Source organism: Capricornis sumatraensis, chromosome 1, assembly GCF_032405125.1.
Source record: "Capricornis sumatraensis isolate serow.1 chromosome 1, serow.2, whole genome shotgun sequence".
NCBI lineage: Eukaryota > Metazoa > Chordata > Mammalia > Artiodactyla > Bovidae > Capricornis > Capricornis sumatraensis.
Window position 1 is genome coordinate 142,234,448 of NC_091069.1, and position 24,138 is coordinate 142,258,585.

A 24,138-nucleotide genomic window follows, 5' to 3' on the forward strand; every position below is an offset into this window, starting at 1 on the left:
CCCCTGAAGTGGAAGCACAAAGTCCAAACTGCTGGACTGCCAAGAAACTCCCAAAGCTTCTTTATTTTGTAGTAGAACTTTAATAAATATTTGTTTTGTTTAATTTATTTTAATTACATTATCAGAGAAGTTAAATATCAGACTTAGTTTTAAACGCTTTAGTTTTAAAAATACTATATACCTCAAGATTCAGAAGATGAAGAGAACGTAGTTAATTTATGTATGCCTCCACTCCGCTCAAAAGTTGTATGAAAATTAATAAACTCAAACTACATGATTTTAGGCAAATTTCAATTGAGGTCTGATCTCTGGAAAGGAAAAATGTTCCTTTTCTTAAAAATAAAGAATTATTACCCTTTATATAGTTTTTTTGATCAAATAATTTAAAATGAATGAATCTATTTTCATTTATCAACTGCTTAAAATATGTCAGTACTTTTGGGCCTGACATATCACTTTCTTTCAAATAATTGCACTCTAACCAAGTTGCTTTCAGTTTTACAAGGGAATAGATTAATATTTTTATTGTTTCCCTCAAATCAAAGCATTGATATATGATGCTTATAGCAATTAACATCCCTGAAATTTGATCTATTTTGTGTGTTCATATGGCATATAGTATTTAAATGTCTTCCTATTTGGACACACGTCCATGGACTAGAATCACTAGATGAGAACTTAAAATTCTGAAAGATATTTAATAGTTTCACAGTTAGAAGGAACTAGTAGATGTGGCAACTCATGGTAGAGTGTAACTGACAGCCAACCCAAACAATGAATACTTCTAATACATAAAAATCATGAAATATTATCTCTACCTTCTCCTCTTTCGATGTAATCATATTAGAGTTCTGTCAGAAATAAATGTCTGGGGAAAGAAAGGGAGGAATAAATTAGGAGGTTGGGGAACAGCAAGGACCTACTGTATAGCACAGGGAACTATATTCAATTTTTATAATACTGTGTAAGGGGGAAAAGAATCTGAAATAGAATATATATACATATATATGGATATCTATACACATACACACACACTTCAGAGTCACTTTGCTGTAAACCTGAAACTAACACAACATTGTCAGTTAACTATATTTCAATTAAAAAAAAGTAGATGTCTGGACATGTGGTACAAACTCATTGTCAGGGACACATGGAGTATATGTCCAAATTAGAGTGGACTAATTAGGTTGTGGACATATTTGAGGGAACTACTATTAGCCTATCACAGGTGCTATGCATTCTGGGGAAGCTGGTTTAAAATGCCTCTGTATTTATGTATGCACTGATCAATTGACAGCAGAATTTAAATATTTATTTTACAAATATTTATGAGGAGAAATGACAGTCCCTTAGATGTCCACATCCTAATCTTTAGAACTTGTGAACAGCTTACCTTATAAGGCAAAAGAGAATTTGCAGATATGACTAAGGTTAAAGACCTAGAGATTAGGAGTTCACTCTGGAATTTCTAATGTAGATCCAGTGGAATCACTGAGTCCTTAAATGTGAAGGACCTTTTCCAGCTGTGGTTAGAGGGAGCTGTCAGCATGGGAGGATTTAACATCTCAGTGCTGTTTTCTTTTGTTCATGGAAAGGCATTTTATTTTAATTATACCCATAAAAATGAGACAGAGAGTTCTCTAAGAGCTGGAAAAGGCAGGGAAACAGATTATCTCCTAGAGCCTAAAGAAGGGAAGTCAGCTTAGCTAACATCATGATTTTAGCCCAATGAGACCTGTATTATTAGACCACTGACTTACAGAAATGTAAAATATATTTGTGCTGCTTAAGGTCACTAAATTTGTGTAATTTATAAATGGCAGCAATAGAAAACAATGTAATATCTGAATCCAATTCTTTACTAATTCATTTCATGTTTCCATAGCCACAAAATTTCATCAGACAGGAAATTTCAAAAACTTAAGATCATATTTTATCAATTAAAAAAAAGACTGAGATTAAAAGAGAAAATTTTTCTGGAATACAGGTCTCTCTGTCATCTAATCCATTATGCCAGCCTGACCTTCCTTTCATATTATCTCAAATATATTATTCTACCTTTATCTTGAAAACATGAGCTCTTTTTATGTGAGATCATTATTTTCAAAGGGGAAAGAAGCTGTGGCTACATCTGTGTTCCTGGTGGCAGGAAGCCAAGATTTTGTGATCACCATTTATCACTGTAGCTTGCAAATTTGCTTCTATCCGTTCCAGCTAAATTAAGGTTCACGAAGGCTGAGGACGGCTGTCTGATCCATCATTTAACTGTTCCCTCTCTCCTCTAGTCCTGCCTCTAGCATAGTGCCTAGTACTAGGAAGGCACTCATCAAATACTTGTTGAATGAAAACAAAAATGTGCCACAAATACCCTTTTTTTTTTTCCATATTCATTGGAGTCTAGTTGATTTACAATGTTGTGTTAGTTTCAGGTGTACTGCAAAGGGAATCAGTTTTACGGATATACTGATATATATGCATACATGAGACTTCCCAGGTGGCACTAGTGGTAAAGAACCTGCCTGCCAAATCAGGAGACATAAGAGACATAGATTCTATCCCTGGGTCGGGAAAATTTCCTGGAGAAGGGAATGGTTACCTACTCCCGTATTCTTGGCTGGAGAATGCCATGGACAGAGGAGCCTGGAAGACTACAGTCCATAGAGTTACAAAGAGTTGGACACAACTGAAGTGACTTAGCATGTAGCATATACATGTATAATCAGACATATATATAGATATATATATGCACATTATTTTTCAGATTTTTTTCAAATATAGGTTATTACAGAATTTTTTTGTAAGGAAGAAAGGGATTTCATCTAAATAATGTCTATCAACATGTAGGTGTTTATTCATGTATCTAAAACAGAAAATAAAATCTGTATATACAATTGTCCCATGGATATGGGGGGTTGGTTCCAGGACCCTTGAGGATACCAAAATCTGAGGATGCTTAAATCCTTCATATGAAAAGGCATAGTAATAGAATCAAAGACCTATATGTATAGTCAGCATTCGCAAGCTCAGAGTCAAAAGATGGAAATGGGACTGACTCCTCTCGCTGTTACACCTGGTGATCCACTACTATACTTTTGCTTCCTGTCCCTGCTACTTTAAACTCGGCTGATGGAGAAGTAACCCTTTCAAAAGCAGGAATACTTCCACCAGTGGACAAAACAATGATTTCACTGAGGTGGAGACTCCCACCTGGGCAGCTTGGTACTCAAGAAATGGAGCTTAATTCTCCTCTCTTGCATTGTGATTTAGTGACTTGCTTCTAGTCTATAGAATATAATGGAAATAATGACATGTCACTTACAAGATTAGGTTATAAAAGACTGAAGCTTCTGTCAGGGGAACTCTTACATGTTCCCTTTCTCTTTAATCACTTCCTCTTAGGAAGACAGATGACATGTCATGAATACATGAGACCCGTGTGGAAGGAAGTGAATATTCTATCCATTAGCTTAATTTGGGGAATGGGTCCTTGCTCAGCTCCTCAAGGGAGACCACAAACACAGCTGAAAACTTAGCAACAACACCAAGAGAGACTTTCAGCCAAAATGTCCCAACTAAGTTGCCTGATCTACAGAAATGTCCCAACTACAGCCCTGATCTATAGAAACTTTGAGATAATAAATGTTCATTGTTTAAATCTAAGTTTTGGTGTAACTTATTAGGTAGCAGCTAACACTAACCAAAATTAAAACTAACCCAGTCTATGTTCACCAAGGGTTATAGATTTGTGGCATTTGGTCTCCAGCTGTGGAGTAAAATGGAGAGTTCTTATGAAGTTTTGAGCAGAATCATGATATGATGCTGATTTATATTTACAAATACTGGTTGCTGGGCTGAAAACAGGCTATAAAGAGCTAATGTAGGGAGACACGTTAGGAAACTATCTTACTATATCCAAGCAAAGATTATACTACCTCAGAGGAACGTGTTACCAGTTAATGTTGTGGGAAAGTCTTAGATTTTGGATATTTCTGAAAGTATAGCCAAGAGGATTTTCTAAGAGATGCAATGTGGGTTGAGAAAAGAGAGAAATCAAAAGTGACTTTATAGTTTCACTTGAGTAATTGAACGTTTGGATTTACCATCTACTGAAATGTACGTGGAACACATACGAGAAAGAGTCTGGGAGCTCTAACATTTGGGTGTGAGGCATTTGTTAGATGTCCAAGCAAAACTATCAAGTAGGCACTTGAGTCTAAAGTTTGGGTGAAAGACAGATATTTGCAAATTACTGGGAAATATTTGATAGTGAAAGCCTTGGGGCTTGACCACCAAAAGGTGAATGTAGGTAGAAAGAAGAAAGGCTGAGCTCTGGAATCCTCAAAATTAAGGGACAGAGCTAAGGGGAGGAACCAAGGAAAGAGAACAGAAAAGAACAACCAGTAGAGTGGAAAGACCATTATCTTTTTCATCTGGTTTGCTGTAACAGAATCTTCCCCTTTCTCACTCTCTCACTTTCAATCTAGAGTCCCCAAAGCAGAAGTAAGTTTCTTTGTAAATCAACCTTCCTTGCTTTAAATCCCTCAGTGGTTTCTTTTTGGTACTTACAAGAATTGGTCTTGCATTGCCAAAGTATTCAAAAGCATTAGGAATCAGTAAACTTTGGCCTGAATTGTTTCCTTTGGCTCCCTTGATTTTGATGTTTATTGCTCCTGATACTGAATGAACTGTTAAATTGAGACTTTCCAATTTCTTGCCTTGCATATTGTATGATTCACTTCAGATTCAGAGCTCTGTAATCTGTACACCAGCATTAAATTTGATGGTGGCTCTAAGTGTAGCTCAACAGGAAAGAACTGAGTTCTCTGAGTAACAGACTTTATTCCTTTTGGTACATTTCCTAAGTGTTAGTCACTCTTCTGAGATGTATAAAGAAAGTCCCTTCAGAATAGGCCTAATAGCTGTCTTTCTGTGTCATAGCACTTAAAATTGGTTGAATATTTACCGGTTTGTTTAGAGCAGAAAATCATAAGCTGGTTTTCCTAAGCAAATTACCTATGGGCTGGTAGATTACTAACACCTTTATTTGAATAGTGCTTTATCATTTTAATTTTTTTCCATGGTATTATTTATTGCCTTGGGTATTATTATCAAATAGATAAATAATTCTGTTTAGACAATAAGGTCAACATAGAAGACATATGTGTGCTTATTCCTTCCTAGGACCTTATGTTTACCACTTTACTACTTTTCCTTCTTTTTATATTGTCTCGTTTGCAATTTGAAAATGTCAAAACAATATTTTATTGAATTCCAGGTATATGGTTAGTATGAGACATAAATTTAATTCTTTTACATGAGACTTTTTTGTTTGAGCTGAATGTACTCACAGATGGTAACATGACCAGAAATGTCTTTATGAACAGAAAAAAAAAAAAAATACAATCTTAGCAATGATAATGCCCTTAAAAATGATGTAAGACTTAGAAAGCCATCACTTAATGAAAATTGGGTAATGCCTATTCTGTGAAATGCTTTAGCCGCCAACAAAGGATGCCTCTTTATATTTTGCATACAAGCTTCCCTGGTGGCTCAGACAATGAAGAATCTGCCTGCAATTCTTTTAGTGTTAGATCCGTGGGTCAGGAAGATACCCTGGAGAAGGAAATAGCAACCCACTTCAGTAGTCTTGCCTAGAGAATTCCATGGACAGAGAAACCTGGTGGGCTACAACCAAGGGGTCACAAAGAGTAGGACATGCCTGAGCAACTAACACATGCTTACAGCTTTTGCCTTTTCTTTGAAAAATTTCTTTTTGTTTGTTTGTTTACATACAGATCCCTAGTACTAGTGAGGTTGTTTACACAGCTATTGTTTTTGTTTTCCTTCTGAAAATCATTCTGTGTCTTCAAGTAACCTGAGAGTGCAGGAGCCTTGAGCAAGTCTGACTTCAATATTACATACTATTTCCTTCCTTGGTGTTCTCTCAGGCAATTATTGAAAAATCCATTTTCATTTGCTTTACATCTTTTGTATACTTTTTTTTTTTTTGCTATTATGTATTATTCACTTTTCAGAAGTACCTTTACTTTATGAGGATAAATAGCTACTGTTGCCACACTTTTCTGTTTTATTTAGAGTGCCCTTGAGGAATTTAAATAGACTAATCTGTCTAAAAAAAAGAAAAAGCATATCAGATTTCACTGCACTCCTGATCTTTGGGTAAACAATCAGATACTCTTTTACCTCACTTTGGCAAGGAGAGAGCTCTGAAATCTTCAGATTATCTGTGCCTCTAGCATCTGATGGGCCTGAGATAGTATGGAGCATTAGCTGTTCCATTTAGCTACTCATGTCTACTGATTCACTTAGTGGGTAAATTCAGCTCATCTTGTATTGGTTTAAAGGTAACTATTTCTCTTAACAATGAAATGCCTTTTTAGGATGCTCTTTTCTTTAAAGGTGAAACCTTGACATTTATGGAGGACTCTTCATATTTTTAATGCATTTTTAAAACATAACTTCCAATGATGCTGTTATATTAAAAGTCATCTCATCAGTTTAATTATGCATATAGCTGTTCAAATAAATGCTTCTTTGAATAGATTTCCATAACTTTTTCCCATACTCTAAAAATGCAAAAATAAACCTGCTGTACCCCAAATTGGCTGCTTTTTGTGTATGTATATATGACAAACAAATATATCTGTATTTTTGCTTCAGATGTAGATTTCCAAGTCTTCTTTGTCTCATGTTTTCTTTTTCTTTTTATTGAAGCATAGTTGATTTATTTACAGTGTTGTGCTAGTTTCTGGTGTACAGCAAAGTGATTCAGTTTTATATAGATATAGATACAGATATAGATACTGGAGAAGAAAAAGGCAACCCACTCCATTGTTCTTCCTTGGAAAATCCCATGGACAAAGGAGCCTGGCAGGCTAAGCAAAGAGTCAGACACATTTATATATACATATGTCATTGTTTAGTTGCTAAATTGTGTCCCAGTCTCTTTGAGATACCACAGATTGTAGCCCACTAGGCTCCTCTGTCCATAGGATTCTCCAGGCATGAATACTGGAGTGCGTTGCCATGCCCTTCTCATATATATATAAATATATATATATACACACACATACATATACACACACATATATATTCTTTTCCATTACCATTTATTACAAGGTATTGAATATGGTTCCCCATGCTGTACTGCAGGCCTTGTTGCTTATCTATTTTATATATAGTAGTTTCTTTCTGCTAACCCCAAATTCCTAATTTATCCATACCCCACCCCCTTTCCCCTTTTGTAACCATATATTTGTTTTCTATGTCTGTGAGTCTGCTTCTGATTTGTAAATAAGTTCTTTTGTATCATAATTTAGATTCCACATACAAATGATCTCATATGATATTTGCCTTCTTCTGTCTGATTTACCTCACTTATTTTGATAATCTCTAGGTCCATCCATGTTGTTGCAAATGGCATTATTTCATTCTTTTTTATGACTATTATTCTATTATAGATATAGATATATATCACATCTTTATCCTCATGCTTTCTTCAGATTTAATAATCCGTCAATTATCCAAATCTTGTCTGGTGGGTATTCCTTCTCAGACCTATTTCTTTTTTTTTCCCAAACCATCTAGTCCTAACATTCATGAGCTTTCACCTAATTGCCTACAGTTTATTCTTATGTCACAGCACTGCTTAGTAACTAAACAACTTCTCTGATCAGAAATGGTCACTGACCACCACGAGCTATAGACTAAAGTTAATCTCTGCAAGGCAAGTCCCTATATCTCCTCCAACTTGATGATCCACTCAGTTCAGTTCAGTTCAGTTCAGCTCAGTTGCTCAGTCGTGTCTGACTCTTTGCAACCCCATGAATCGCAGCACACCAGGCCTCCCTGTCCATCACCAACTCCCAGAGTTCACTCAGACTCACGTCCATCAAGTCCGTGATGCCATCCAGCCATCTCATCCTCTGTCGTCCCCTTCTCCTCCTGCCCCCAATCCCGCCCAGCATCAGAGTCTTTTCCAATGAGTCAACTCTTCGCATGAGGTGGCCAAAGTATTGGAGTTTCAGCTTTAGCATCATTCCTTCCAAAGAAATCCCAGGGCTGATCTCTTTCAGAATGGACTGGTTGGATCTCCTTGCAGTCCAAGGGACTCTCAAGAGTCTTCTCCAACACTACAGTTCAAAAGCATCAATTCTTCGGTGCTCTGCCTTCTTCACAGTCCAACTCTCACATCCATACATGACCACAGGAAAAACCATAGCCTTGACTAGATGGACCTTAGTTGGCAAAGTAATGTCTCTGCTTTTGAATATTCTATCTAGGTTGGTCATAACTTTTCTTCCAAGGAGTAAGTGTCTTTTAATTTCATGGCTGCAGTCACCATCTGCAGTGATTTTGGAGCCCAAAAAAATAAAGTCTGACACCGTTTCCACTGTTTCCCCATCTATTTCCCAGGAAGTGATGGGACCAGATGCCATGATCTTCATTTTCTGAATGTTGAGCTTTAAGCCAACTTTTTCACTCTCCTCTTTCACTTTCATCAACAGGCATTTGAGTTCCCCTTCACTTTCTACCATAAGGGTGGTGTCATCTGTACATCTGAGGTTATTGGAATTTCTCCCGGCAATCTTGATTCCAGCTTGTGCTTCTTCCAGCCCAGCGTTTCTCATGATGTACTCTGCATTTAAGTTAAATAAGCAGGGTGACAATATACAGCCTTCATATACTCCTTTTCCTATTTGGAACCAGTTTGTTGTTCCATGTCCAGTTCTAATTGCTGCTTCCTGACCTGCATACAGATTTCTCAAGAGGCAGGTCAAGTGGTCTGGTATTCCCATCTCTCTCAGAATTTTCCACAGTTTATTGTGATCCACACAGTCGAAGGCTTTGGCATAGTCAATACAGCAGAAATAGATGTTTTTCTGGAACGCTCTTGCTTTTTCCATGATCCAGCGGATGTTGGCAATTTGGTCTCTGGTTCCTCTGCCTTTTCTAAAACCAGCTTGAACATGAGGGAGTTCACAGTTCACGTATTGCTGAAGCCTGGCTTGGAGAATTTTGAGCATTACTTTACTAGCATGTAAGATGAGAGCAATTGTGCGGTAGTTTGAGCATTCTTTGGCATTGCCTTTCTTTGGGATTGGAATGAAAACTGACCTTTTCCAGTCCTGTGGCCACTGCTGAGTTTTCCAAATTTGCTGGCATATTGAGTGCAGCACTTTCACAGCATCATCTTTCAGGATTTGAAACAGCTCAACTGGAATTCCATCACCTCCTCTAGCTTTGTTCGCAGCGATGCTTTCCAGGGCCCATTTGACTTCATATTCCAGGATGTCTGGCTCTAGATTAGTGATCACACCATCATGATTATCTGGGTCATGAAGATCTTTTTTGTACAGTTCTTCTGTGTATTCTTGCCACCTCTTCTTAATATCTTCTGCTTCTGTTAGGTCCAGACCATTTCTGTCCTTTATCGAGCCCATCTTTGCATGAAATGTTCCTTTGGTATCTCTAATTTTCTTGAAGAGTTCTCTAGTCTTTCCCATTCTGTTGTTTTCCTCTATTTCTTTGCATTGATCGCTGAAGAAGGCTTTCTTACCTCTTCTTGCTATTCTATGGAACTCTGCATTCAGATGCTTATATCTTTCCTTTTCTCCTTTGCTTTTCATTTCTCTTCTTTCACAGCTATTTGTAAGGTCTCCCCAGACAGCCGTTTTGCTTTTTTTTGCATTTCTTTTCCATGGGGATGGTCTTTATCCCTGTCTCCTGTACAATGTCATGAACCTCATTCCATAGTTCACAGGCACTCTATCTATCAGATCTAGTCCCTTAAATCTGTTTCTCACTTCCATTGTATAATCATAAGGAATTTGATTTAGGTCATACCTGAATGGTCTAGTGGTTTTCCCTACTTTCTTCAATTTGAGTCTGAATTTGATGTTCCACTATTTCACAATAAAAATCTACAACTATCAGGCTTGAATCTTCACTGCCTCTCCATAGATTTTCCCTTCCATATTCATCAAATCCTTGGTTTTTATTCTTTGTCTCCACCTCTCTTGAAATTTTAGAATATTTATTTTAAAATAAAAATGTGATTATAGTAATGCACTATGAAAATAAAATACTGCTAAAGAATGTGTTGTGTGAAGGTAGCAACATCTCATAGCTTTCCAGTTTGTCCAAAATACTGCTCACCAGAATCACCCATTCTCAACTTGTATTGCTACTTTCCCTCTTATGTTTGCATTGGTACACCTTGGCAAAAGTATTTTAGGCGTTATCTTCTGATTTTTCATCTTAGAACATGATAACTTGGTTCTTCTCTCTTTTCCAATATATTTTTCTCACTTTTGAGTCAGGAATATATTTTGCCTATACCTCCTTTTTATGTACCTTTAATTTTTTTTCCCTACAATTAATTATTTCTCACTTTTTCATTTGACATTTAATGTACCCATTATTAGCTTTCCAAATCTCAAAATCCCCTGCCACCTGCCTAACTTTTATTTATGAGTTCCATCTTCCCAGCTCCATTTCTCTTCTTGGGATCATTATTCCTAGGGTTTTTTTTCCTTTAGTTCCAATTCAACTGGTTATTTTTAATACCTGCTCCACTGCCATCATCTTTGCCCCACACCAAGTCACAAAATTTGTATCCCCATTTTATGGTCCATGCTACTCAATAAATTCTTAATAAAGAGAATATTAAAAAATAAACATCTTTGAATCATCACATATTTGGAATTTGCTTTACTCTATCTTTATACTTGATTGATTGATAAGTATAGAATTCTAAGTTGAAAATAATTTCACTTATATTTTTAAAATAATTCCTCTATTATTGTATTCTTCTTTTAGTTTGGATGGTGAGACATTCATTACTATTTGGGCTACTAAGCTGATGTATATGAACTATTTTTTTTTTTTCTCTTTGAAGATCTAAGATTTTTTTTTTAATGCTTGCATTCTAAATTACCCCATGATTCTCCTTGGTTTATGTCAGCTTCCCCCAATTTATTGTTCCAGACATGATTTAGCTCACTAAATAAAGAGTCTTGTGTCATTTAGTACCAAGCAATATACTTATATTTTTATTTTTGATATTTTATTCTCTATGTTCTCTGTCTTCACTTTCGCTTACATTTTTCTTTATCCTACCACTTAGTAAGCTGCTGGATCTCCTGCGTTAATCAGGTAAATGTACCATCTTTGTCTACTATTTTTAAAATCATCCTTTAATTCTATTTTTAGGATATGTCTTTTAGTTTATTTTCCAAAAATAATGATAAAATATTTTTATCTGTATTCTTAAATTTCCAGAGCTTTTTAAAAATCATCTTACTGTTATCTACTCATTCCATATTTATATCATTTTTGTTTCATAGATACAATATCTCCCTTTATCTCATGGCACCCTGTATTGTTCCCACTGTCTCTTATTTGTCTTTGCTTTGATCTCTCATTCATGTTTGAGACTTTTAAAAGAATTGTTTCATGATCCTTGAATATCCAGTCACAGTTGTTAATTTGGAAAATATTTATTGAGTACCTGCTATGAGGCAAAAAGTCTATACTATTAAGACATTGATTAAATAAAAGACAAGCCAAAACAATGCCCTAGGATTTTTTGTTGTTGTTGAAAAGCTAGTTGAGGATTCTAGTTCTGGCTGCTAGTAATTATGGAATCCCTGTCATTGGACTAACCCTCCCACACGTAATGAATAACAACATTTAACTCTGAAGATAATACAAAGATATACTGAAAACACTGGAGAACCAGCAAAATCAGGCAGAAACTGGAGAGAAGCTCACCTTGGAAATGAGAGAGACCTAATGGGAGAGATTTTTATCTAAGTACTCTCATCAGTTGGACTTCCCTGGTTGCTCAGATCGTAAAGCGTCTGCCTACAAAGCGGGAGACCCGGGTTTGATCCCTGGGTTGGGAAGATCCCCTGGAGAAGGAAATGGCAACCTACTCCAGTATTCTTGCCTGGAAAATCCCATAGACGAAGGAGCGTGGTAGGCTACAGTCCATGGGGTCACAAAGAGTCGGACAAGACTGAGTGACTTCACTTTCTTTAACTTTTGCTCACATCAGCACCAGCTAATAAAGTTTAACTGGAAAGCTAAACTTTTATTGGCTTGACTATGCAGAGCATAACGTTCAGAGGGGCCTTCCCAGGTGGCACTAGAGGTAAAGAACCCACCTGCCAATGCAGGAGACATGAAAAACCAACAACAAGATGAGGGTTCAATCTCTGGGTTAAGAAGATCCCCTGGAGAAGGGCAGAGCAACTCGCTCCAGTATTCTTGCTTGGAGAATCCGATGCACAGAGGAGCCTGTGGGCTACAGTTCATGGGGTGGCAAAGAGTCGGACATTAAGGAAGCAACTGAGCATGCACAAAACGTTCAGAGAGGGATTTTGCCAAAATGACAAAAATTGAAGGACACAATCTTAGAAAGAGACCAGGACATGGAAACAACCTAGATGTCCATCAGCAGATGAATGGATAAGAAAGCTTTGGTACATGTACACAATGGAGTATTACTCAGCCGTTAAAAAGAATTCATTTGAATCAGTTCTGATGAGATGGATGAAACTGGAGCCGATTATACAGAGTGAAGTAAGCCAGAAAGAAAAACACCAATACAGTATACTAACACATATATATGGAATTTAGAAAGATGGCAATGACGACCCTGTATGCAAGACAGGAAAAAAGACACAGCTGTGTATAACGGACTTTTGGACTCAGAGAGAGAGGGAGAGGGCGGGATGATTTGGGAGAATGGCATTCTATCATGTATACTATCATGTAAGAATTGAATCGCCAGTCTATGTCTGACGCAGGATACAGCATGCTTGGGGCTGGTGCATGGGGATCACCCACAGAGATGTTATGGGGAGGGAGGTGGGAGGGGGTTTCATGTTTGGGAACACATGTAAGAATTAAAGATTTTAAAATTTAATAAAAAAAATAAAAATTAAAAAAAGAAAAAAAGAAAAAAAAAAAAAAAGAGAGAGGGAGAAAAAGAAACCAAGGAGTCAGGAAATCTGCATATGAAATCTCCTCAAATTCTTTGCTAGCTCCAAACCTTTTTTGCTTATGCAAAAAAAGACTCCAAGGAACCCAGTAGGAAGCTACAGGTGTAAAGTTAATGGTGATTAGGAGAGATTTTAGCTACCCAACCCCCAACATAAGGGTAAGAGAGTTTTGAGTTCAAGTCCTGCCAAATTAGAGAGACTCAGTAAATACTCCGTTATCCACTGACACACCAGAAGCAACACACTTGAAAATCAAAGCAGTGCCAAAATGCATGCAACTGAATCACCTAGGTTCACACTTTCTTTTTTTTTTTTTTTTTCTTGTATAAAAGCAGTCTCACTTCCTCCCATCAATCAGGTTCACTTCTACCTCTAACATTACGGTCACTTCTCTTCGTATCCACTGGTTCCTGAGTTCAAGAAATCCAAAGTGCCCTCAGTTCAGTTCAGTTCAGTCACTGAGTCTTGTCCAACTCTTTGTGATCCCATGGACTGCAGCATGCCAGGCCTCCCTGTCCATCACCAAATCCAAGAGTTTACTCAAACTCATCTCCATTGAGTTGGTGATGCCATCCAACCACCTCATCCTCTGTCATCCCCTTCTCCTCCTGCCTTCAATCTTTCCCAGCATTAGGGTCTTTTCAAATGAGTCAGTTCTTCAAATCAGGTGGCCAAACTATTGGAGTTTCAGCTTCCACATCAGTACTTCCAATGAACACTCAGGACTGATCTCCTTTAGGATGGACTGGTTGGATCTCCTTGCAGTTCAAGGGACTCCCAAGAGTCTTTTCACCACAGTTCAGAAGCATCAATTATTCAGCTCTCAGCTTTCTTTATAATCCAACTCTCACATCCATACATGATTACTGGAAAAACCATAGTGTTGACTAGACGAATCTTTGTTGGCAAAGTAATGTCTCTGCTTTTTAATATGCTGTCTAGTTTGGTCATAACTTTCCTGCCAAGGAGCAAGCATCTTTTAATTTTGTGGCTGCAGTCAACACTGAGGTGATTTTGGAGCCCAAGAAAATAAAGTCTGTCACTGTTTTCATTGTTTTCCCATCTATTTGCCATGAAATGATGGGACCAGATGTCATGATCTTAGTTTTCTGAATGTTGAGTTTTAAGCCAGCTTTTTCACTCTCCCCTTTCACCTTCATCAAGAGGCTCTTTAGTTCCTTTTTGCTTTCTGCCATAAGGGTGGTGTCATCTGCATATCTGAGGTTATTGATATTTCTCCCAGCAATCTTAATTTCAGCTCGTGCTTCATCTAGCCTGGCATTTCTCATGAAGTACTCTGTATGCAAGTTAAACAAGCAGGGTGACAATATACAGCCTTGATATACTTCTTTCCCACTTTGGAACCAGTCTGCTATTCCATGTCCAGTTCTAACTGTTGCTTCTTGACCTGCATGCAGAGTTTTCAGAAGGCTGGGAAGGTGGTCTGGTATTCCCATTGCTTTCAGAATTTTTCACATTTGGTTGTGATACGCAGAGTCAAATGCTTTAGCATAGTCAATGAAGCAGAAGTAGATATTTTTCTGGAATTCTCTTGCTTTTCCTACAATCTACAGGATGTTAGCAATTTGATCTCTGGCTCCTCTGCCTTTTCCAAATCCAACTTGGTCATTGAGAAGTTTTTTGTTCACATACTGTTGAAGCCTGCCTTGTAGAATTTTGAGCGTTACTTTACTAGTGTGTGAGATGAGTGCAATTATGCAGTAGTTTGAACATTCTTTGGTATTGCCCTTCTTTGAGATTGGAATGAAAACTGACATTTTCCAGTCTTGTGACCACTGCTGAGTTTTCCAAATTTGCTGACATATTGAGTGCAGCATTTTTATAGCATCATCTTTTAGGATTCAAAATAGCTCAGCTAGAATTCTATCACCTCCCCCTGCTTCCACAACATACATATTGAGACAACAAAGGTATAAGATTATCCAGAAGGAACATTCTCCTGTTAAGAAGGTGGAGCATGTCCTCGAGCAAATTCATTGTTGTTATATAATCATTAGCACAGAGCCTAAGGAAAAACATATTCTTGATTAAGATGTATTATTTCTTACAGGCAAAGATTGTATACCTCCTTCTTAAGGGGGGCTTCCGTTATGGCTCAGCTGGTAAAGAATCCGCCTGCAATGCAGGAGACCTAGGTTTGATCCCTGGGTTGGGAAGATCCCCTGGAGAAGGGAAACGCTACCCACTCCAGCATTCTGGCCTGGAGAATTCCACAGGCTGTATAGTTCATAGTGTCACAAATTCGGACATGACTGAATAACATTTACTTTTACTTAAGGGATGTTGGACTCCTTATCAACTTGTCTAAAGTTAACTATATCATTAAGTTGCTTGGCAAGAGTGCACTCCCTTTGGAAACAGAATCCCTAAGCCTGCAGAGCCCAAAATAATGAGGATGAGAAGCACAAATTTCCCAGTGAAGCACAGGGAGTGACATTATAAGGGCTATTCTTGTTCTCATGTCTTTGTTATAATACATCTGAAATCATGTATTATCCTACTAAGGACATAGAGTCACACTGAAGTATCTTATCCAATGGTTTCTGAAGGATGACATCCCATCTTTTCATATTGTTATTCAGCTGGTGCTTTACCTATACCATTAATATCCAGTTTTAGCATTCTATGAGGCCAGATGGTGATATATACATTATAATCAGTGGATCCCATGGTCACAAAACAACACATACTTGGAATAAGTATCTATTTCTTTGAGGATAAACTGCCTATCTTTCCAGGACAGAAGGGGTTTGATGTATTTGAATTGCCACTAAGTGGCCAGTTGGTGTCCTTGAGGAATTACATCATAAATTGCATTCAGTATTGGTCTCTGTTGTTGACATATTGGACATTCAAGGTGTAAGTAGTTGGAAGCACATAGTAAGAGTCCACGGTTTTGGGCTCATAATAGCCTCTGTATTTGTTACCATGGCATTTCATGTAAGTGCCCATCATGCCAGTTTGAGTCAATGATAAAGATTTGCTTATATCAACTAATCTATATCATTGTTTTGTGCTTCTACAGCAATGGATGCTTTTTGGTGGATATTAACATGTGATACAAAAATCTTCACTTTTCATGACCCTTACCAGTCATTCCATTCGCATGTCTCTACTCCTTACCATCTTGTCTCCAATCTTCTAGTTCTTTTATTTTAAAACGCCTAATCAGGAAGAAAAGTTACGACCAACCTAGATAGCATATTCAAAAGCAGAAACATTACTTTGCCAACTAAGGTCTGTCTAGTCAAGGCTATGGTTTTTCCAGTAGTCATGTATGGATGTGAGAGTTGGACTGTGAAGAAGGCTAAACACTGAAGAATTGATGCTTTTGAACTGTGGTGTTGGAGAAGACTCTTGAGAGTCCCTTGTACTGCAAGGAGATCCAACCAGTCCATTCTAAAGGAGATCAGCCCTGGGATTTCTTTGGAAGGAATGATGCTAAAGCTGAAACTCCAATACTTTGGCCACCTCATGCAAAGAGTTGACTCATTGGAAAAACTCTGATGCTGGGAGGGATTAGGGGCAGGAGGAGAAGGGGATGACCAAGAATGAGATGGCTGGGTGGCATCACTGGCTCAATGGACACAAGTCTGAGTGAACTCCGGGAGTTGGTGATGGACCGGGAGTCCTGGCATGCTGCGATTCATGGGGTTCCAAAGAGTCGGACATGACTGAGCGACTGAACTGAACTGAACGGAACTGAATCAGGAATCTATATATACTCTCATATTGTCCCACTTATGCTTCAATTGAAGTAGATAACTAGATTTGCCCTTGTAGCTCTGCCCATTAGGAAGACTTTTTCTTCTTCATGGTCTTTCACAGATGATCTCGAATGTGGCTAGATTCAATGCCAGCTTATTTTAACTTTGGAAATATGTAAAATTCAACCTGTCTATAAATCAAGTTTGGTCTTTTCACTCTTCTTTAGTTAATAGAGTTTTCATAGGACCTGTGCCCTCAGTGTGAACAAGGTAATGAGTTTAGAGTATACTGGGCAGGGCCAACAATCAGTTATCTTTCCTACAACCAAAGATCTGACAGTTACCCCCCAAAAATTGATAGAAAAATAACTGAGATAAATATTCAGATTCTGAAAGACAAAATGTGTATAACGGGTGATGAGATGGGTAATTTCAAGATCTTTTGGAAACTATATTAAAAAAAAACTAAATGGATATCACAGAACTGAAAAGTTACACTTCTAAAATAAAAATTTAATTAAATTCTCTTTATAGCATATTAGATACAACACTACAGATCCTGAAAGAAGATCTGTAGTCTTGAAGATACATCTATTAATTTCACCATATCAAAGCACTGTGAGGAAAATTTTGAAGAAAAAATAATTGTCTAAAAATTTTCCAAATTTGTTTACAGAAAGTAACCTACAAATTCAGGAAGTCCTGTCAACTACAGATAGGATAAATATAAGTAAAACCACAGTAGGCCCATCTGTCCAACTGCAGAAATCCAGAGGTAAAGAAATGAATATTAAAAACAGTTAGACAGGTAAACAACAATATAAGAATGGCAACTGACTTCATATCAGAAATAGCTGAGGTTAGAAAATAATGACATGGCTTCTTTAAAATGCCTAATGAAAAAGTAAAGTACCTACCAACCTAAAAATTTTATCTGTCATGAAAATATATTGGAAAATATCTTACAAGGTGAAATAAAAACACTTTCAGATAAATAAAGCTGGGAGATTTTATTACCAGTAGATAAGCTTATTTAGGTTAGAAGAAAATGAAACCAGATGGAAACTCAGATTTATAAGAAAGCAGAAAATGTTAGTCCCTCAGTGATGTCCAACTCTTTGTGACTCCATGGACTGTAGTTTTCCAGGCTCCTTTGTGGAATTTTCCAGGCAAGAATACTGGAGTGAGGATCCACTCCCTTCTCTCCAGGGGCTCTTCCCAACCCAGGTGTTGAACCTTGGTCTTGTGCATGCAGGCAGATTCTTTACCATCAGAACTACCAGGGAAGCCCAGAGTCCTTGAAATGCGAAATAAATAAAATAAATAAAATAAAATCTTTCTTTTTAAATCAATCTATAATTATTGATTATAATCAATAATACTGCATTTTATACTTTAAAAGGCAGTTGATTTCTTAAAGTTACAGAAAAGTTTACAACATCTATAACATAAATGGAAGAAAAATAAATTATAACAAGAGCACAAAAAATAGAAAGTTTAAATATATTTTGTAAGTGTATTATATTATGCATGAAATAGTATAATATTAATTTGAAATAGAATAAATTATTTTAAAGATGCATATTGGAATTCCTAGAGATATTTACCTAAAGGTAAGAAGGCTTAAAAAATTAATGCAGGAGATAAGATATAATACTAAAATATTTGATCATTTCAGAAGAATGGAAAGGAGTAACAAAGGAAAACAGAAGGCACGGGTGAAAAACAAATATCAAAAAGGTAATTGGATCAAAAAATCCAAACAGGGGCTTCCCTGGTGGTTCAGTGGTGAAGAATCTGATTGCCAGTGCAGAAGACATGGGTTCTATCACTGATCCGGGAAGATCCCACGCGTAGCAGAGCGACTGAGCCCACAACTATTAGCCTGTGCTCTAGAGCCTGGAAGCCTCAACTATTGAAGCCCATGTGCCCTAGAGGCCATGCTCAGCAACAAGAGAAGCCACCTTGATGAGAAGCCCGCACACCACAGCCAGAGCGTAGCCCTTACTCGCCACAGTTAGAGAAAAGCCGGTGCAGCAACAAAGACCCAGCACAGCCAAAAATTAATAAATTCAAAAATTCAAAAATCTAATCAAAAGGTAGAAACTGTCAGGCTGGATTAAAAAGAAAGCTACAACTCTACGCTCTTTACAAGGGATACTGTATACACTAAGACCCAGGTTTTGTTTTCTTTCATTTTGTTTTGTCTTATTTTTTATTATATACTAATAAAGTAGCCAGCACTCATTTTTTAAAAATCAAATAACATATAAGTACATAGAGTAAACTTGGAGACAGAAATGGCAACGCACTCTAGTATTCTCTTTTTAAATGGAAAATTCATGAAAAATCTCTGAGCCTGGAGGGCTACAGTCTGTGGGGTCACAAAGAGTAGAACTCAACTTAGAGACTAATCAGCAGCATACAAAGTAAAAAGGAAAGTTCTCCTACCTGTTTGCCTTGGCTGCAGGTGACCCTGGGCAAGATTCCTAATGTATTTTTAGTTGTGCAAATGTGTGTTTTCAAGATATATTGTGTACAAGATATATCAGGAAAACATTAAACATAATAACACTTATTAAGTTATATTACTATTAGACCCAGTAGACGTCAAACAAAGATCATTACTAGAAATATAGAGGGCCCTTTCATACTGATAAAAGTGGCACAGCATAGTGATTATAATCAATAATATTGTATTATATACTCTATGCTTTTTAAAAAATTGGATTTTAAATGTTCTCATCACAAAGAAAGAAATGATAATTATGTAAGGTGACAGAGGTGCTAGTAAAGCTATCATGGTATTTCTACTGTAATATAAATTTCTACTGTAATATAAACATATCAAACCAACATGTTGTACAGCTTGTCTATACAATGTTATATGTAAACTATAAATCAATTTAAAAATCAATTAATCAAGAAGTTATTAGAATCCTAAATGTACATACACCTGATAACCAATAAATATACAAATTTAGTTGAAGATTTTAACACCTCTGTTTCAGTAATTGATAGAACAGCCAGTAAGAATATACTAGTCAGGATGTGGAAGACTGGTACCAATGTAACTGAGCAGGACCTTTCGGGACCTTCCTGGAGGAAAACCCCTGACCATGTCCTCCACCTGCCTCTTATCTGTAGAGAAACTTTAGCCTCCTAGAACTTCCCCAAGTCCCAACAAGTAAATTTAATTAGAAAATTGAGAAAAAACAGAAAGAAAGGAAAACAGTCAAACAAGACAAAATTATAATCAAAGTCAATTAAACAAAGTCAAGGGCTTTTAGTTCCTTCTCAAAGTCTATAGACAATATTATGAGCCATGTCCTTTGAACTGTTTTGCAGATATTGAAATCCCCATTGGGTGGAAGAAGTTAACTATACATTGCACACAAGCAGGTAGACCCCAGACTGGTTGGAACCAGAGGGTTGATGAGGTTGACTCCTGATTACTTTACCACCAAACAATCAGAAGAACATCCATGAGCTGATCACACACCCCACAATTCCCTTGCCTCACTGTGTCTTTCTTTTCGAAGAGTTTGAGCCTTTTAAGTACCAGCTACCTGGATGCCTTGCTGAATGTCCTGTAATAAATGCTGCACTTTCATCAGTAGATTGGGTTTACTGCACATAGGTAAGCAGATCCAAGTTTTGTTGGATAACACAGCCTTTCAAACAACTTAACCTGACATTTATAGTCCATAACACCAAACTAGTTGATTACTTGAATGTCTTGGGACTAGATGCATTCTGAGATCCAAAATTATCTACATTTTTACAAAGACTACTTAGTACACATGATATTCAGGTTCATTACCCCTTACTCATTATCATCCAAAAAGAAAACTCTGTAAACTAAACATTTGGTAATCTTGGAGCCAAAGTTATTTTGTTAGCAGAATTTGACTTGACATGAGGCATGAATTATGCCTCAGATTCCTCTTAGCCATAGGTGATGATGCAATTCACTGATGCTTTCTCTTACAGTTTTGTAACTGATGACACCACGAAGAGTTTGAAATAGCTAAGATACCTCTGTAGGCAACAGAGAAATAAAAAATGAGGCATATGCCAATAGTTAGAGGATAGAAAGTAAGGACATTGCAGAAACTTCAAAACAAGCATGCAGCTGAAGACTGTAAAGGATTTCTTGATACTATTAAAAAGACTACATTAAATCTTATTAGTTTACCAAATATGCATCAGTGAAAGTGCAATTAAGCCAGAGAAAGCTCAGCATTGGAGAAATGCTGAACATTAACAATGATGTGCCTGTTATGCATTCCTTCAAGGGAAAATTATAGGATGTGAATATTGCTGAAATAGTTTCAAATATAGTGAAGCAGGTGGATAATTGAGAAGATGATGCTGACTTTGTGAAAAAAATATTTCTCTGGATGATGTGGTGAAACTGTGTTATCAGCTAATTGCTGGCCTTGAGCAAAACACAAGAGGTCAGAGCAGTTGAGAAAATTAAAGAAAAGCTGCTTGGAAACATACCCATGTTAATAGCCCAGAGGACATTGAAAAAAGGTTCTAAAAAGTTATAGTCCTTGAAAATATGATGTGAAAGGAGCCAATCACAAAAGACCACATACGATATTATCCCATTCATAGGAAAATCAAGACTAGAGAAATCTACACAGACAAAGTAAATTCATGGTTGTTTAGGGTTTAGGTGAGATGAGGATTTAGAGTTGATAGCTAACGTGTTCAAAGTTTGTTTCTGACATGATGAAAATGTTCTGAAATGGACTGTGCTGATGATTGCACCTATCTGTGAATATATAAAAATTCACATTGAATTATACATTTTAATTTTTATTTTTAAAACATTTATTTTTAATTGAAGGATAATTCCTTTACAGTATTGTGTTGGTTTCTTCCATACATTAGCATGAATCAGTCGTATGTATACATATACCCCTCCCTTGTGAATCTCCCTCCCTTCTTCCACCCCATCCCAGCCCTCTAGGTTGTGATAGTGTACCAGTTGAAGCTCCCTGAGTCATACTGCAAATTCCCACTGGCTCTCTATTTTACATATGGTAGTGTGTGTTTCCATGCTACTCTTTCCACTCAATTTTGAATAAGTGAATTGTGCATTTGTGAATATCTCAACAAAAATGTTTTTTTTTTTTAAAGGCTAAGTCATAGTTCATCTCTGAGGAATAGCTTTTCTGACATCTCCTCAGAGGTCCAGATCCCACAAAATGATAACAAAAGTAGTATACACTTTTTCTGAGATTCTCAAATGAACAGATTTAATACTCATTTCTTACATGTATAGGTGCAACAATTTAGCTGAGCTTAAAATTGTATTTGCTTGAAGTTTGATTTTATTTTAAAAAGGCAATATAAAGTCATTTACACCATTAACTAATTTACCACTAACTAATTTATATGGTAATAAAAATTACTATATGAATAAACTGAGATACTATATAAATAAACTATATAAATTATTTTTTACTATATAAATAAATATTCTATACTATATAAATAAACTGAGATACTATTAATAGTCTTTAACTATTCCACTTGGAGTGAATATCCATACATTTGCTTCAGCAATTACGACAATGATTGTAGGGTGCCTCTCCAGATTGTGGGGTTTATATAATAAACTGTATACAAGTATATAACCCTTATAAGATTCTGAGTTTTGAAAGGATAGCTGGCTCCAGATTATGTAAGATGTTATTTTTGATTTTGTTGTTTAGTTATAGGCCTGTGTGATACAACATTTCCATAGAGTTCCAGAATAGAAGCCTCTAACAAGTAGTTCTATAAATAACTTCAGGTCATATTTTGCCAACAAATGAGTTTGTACCAAATTATTTTTAAATGTTTTTTAGAACTTTTAAATTTCAGAAATGCAGATAAAAGAATTATTGACTGCTGCTTAGAACAGAGTGGTGGTGGTGGTTGTTCAGTCTCTAAGTCTGGTCTGATGTTTTGCAGCCCCACGGACTGTAGCACACAGGCTCCTCTGTTCTCCACTATCTCCCAGAGTTTGCTCAGATTCTGTCCATCGAGTCTGTGATGCTATCTAACTGTCTCATCACCTGCCGTCCCCTTCTTCTGCCCTCAATCTTTCCCAGCATCAGGGTCTTTGCCAATGAGTCAGCTCTTTGCATTAGGTGTGACCAAAGTACTGGAGCTTCAGCTTCACCATCAGTCTTTCCAATGAATAGTCAGAGTTGATTTCCTTTAGGATTGACTAATTTGATCTCCTTATAATCCAAGGGACTTTCAAGAGTCTTCTCCAGCACTACAATTTGAAAGCATCAATTCTTCGGTGTTCAGCCTTCTTTATGGTCCAACTCTTGCTTCTGTACAAGAGCACTGGGAAAAAACACAGCTTTGACTATATGAACCTCTGTTGGCAAAGTGATGTTTCTGCTTTCTAATATGCTGTCTAGGTTTGCCAATCTTTCCTTCCAAGGAGCAAGTGTCTTTTAATTTCATGGCTGCAGTCACCATCCACAGTGATTTTGGAACCCAGGTCAATGCTTTCTAATAGATATCTTTATGTTTACTATTTTATATTTTTCTAGTAGCCATATTAAGAACAAAAGGAAAAACCAGTGAAATTTAATTTACTGATAGTTTTATTTAACCCATCTTAACATGTAATCAATACAAAAGTTATTGAGACATTTTATATTCTTTTTTTATCTTGTGTCTTTTAAATCTGATGTTCTTTTTTACCCTTACAGGGAAATAAATTTTTATTAGCCATATTTCAAAATCTCAAGAGCCACATCTGGCTAGTAGCTGCCCTATTAGACAGTGCAGATCTATGTAACTAGAGGTATATACAGTGTAGCATGGTGTCTGCATTGTTGAAAAACCTCAAGTTCTACAGAATTGCACACTAAAAATAACAGGACTAATAGAAGAATATAAGGATGGAAACTGTCACTCAACTTTGGTAAAGTAAACTATAATAAGTCAGTCATTTGAATCTGGAAAAATAACATGAAATGTTTGGATAGGCAGCTCAGATTACAGAGTGAATTTTGAAATTTTAAGTGGTGATCTGGCAATATTTTATATAGAGCAGAGCGAGTTGCCAAGACAGTATGGATGGACGTATGCTGTTATCTGTAGGCATTGTTTTTTTGTGTTTGTTTGTTTGGAGTGGAGGTATATATGCACACTTTCCCAGTTTTTATTTGCACTTTCCTAAGGATTAGTGATGTTGGGCAGCTTTTCATGTACCTGTTGGCCAGCCAGTTGTATGTCTTCTTTGACAAAAGTGTAGTTAGGATATTTACCTGTTTTTAGATTGGGTTATTTGGTTTCTGCTATTGAGTTATGTGAGTTTCTTGTGTGTTTTGGATATTAACTTCACATCAGATATGTGA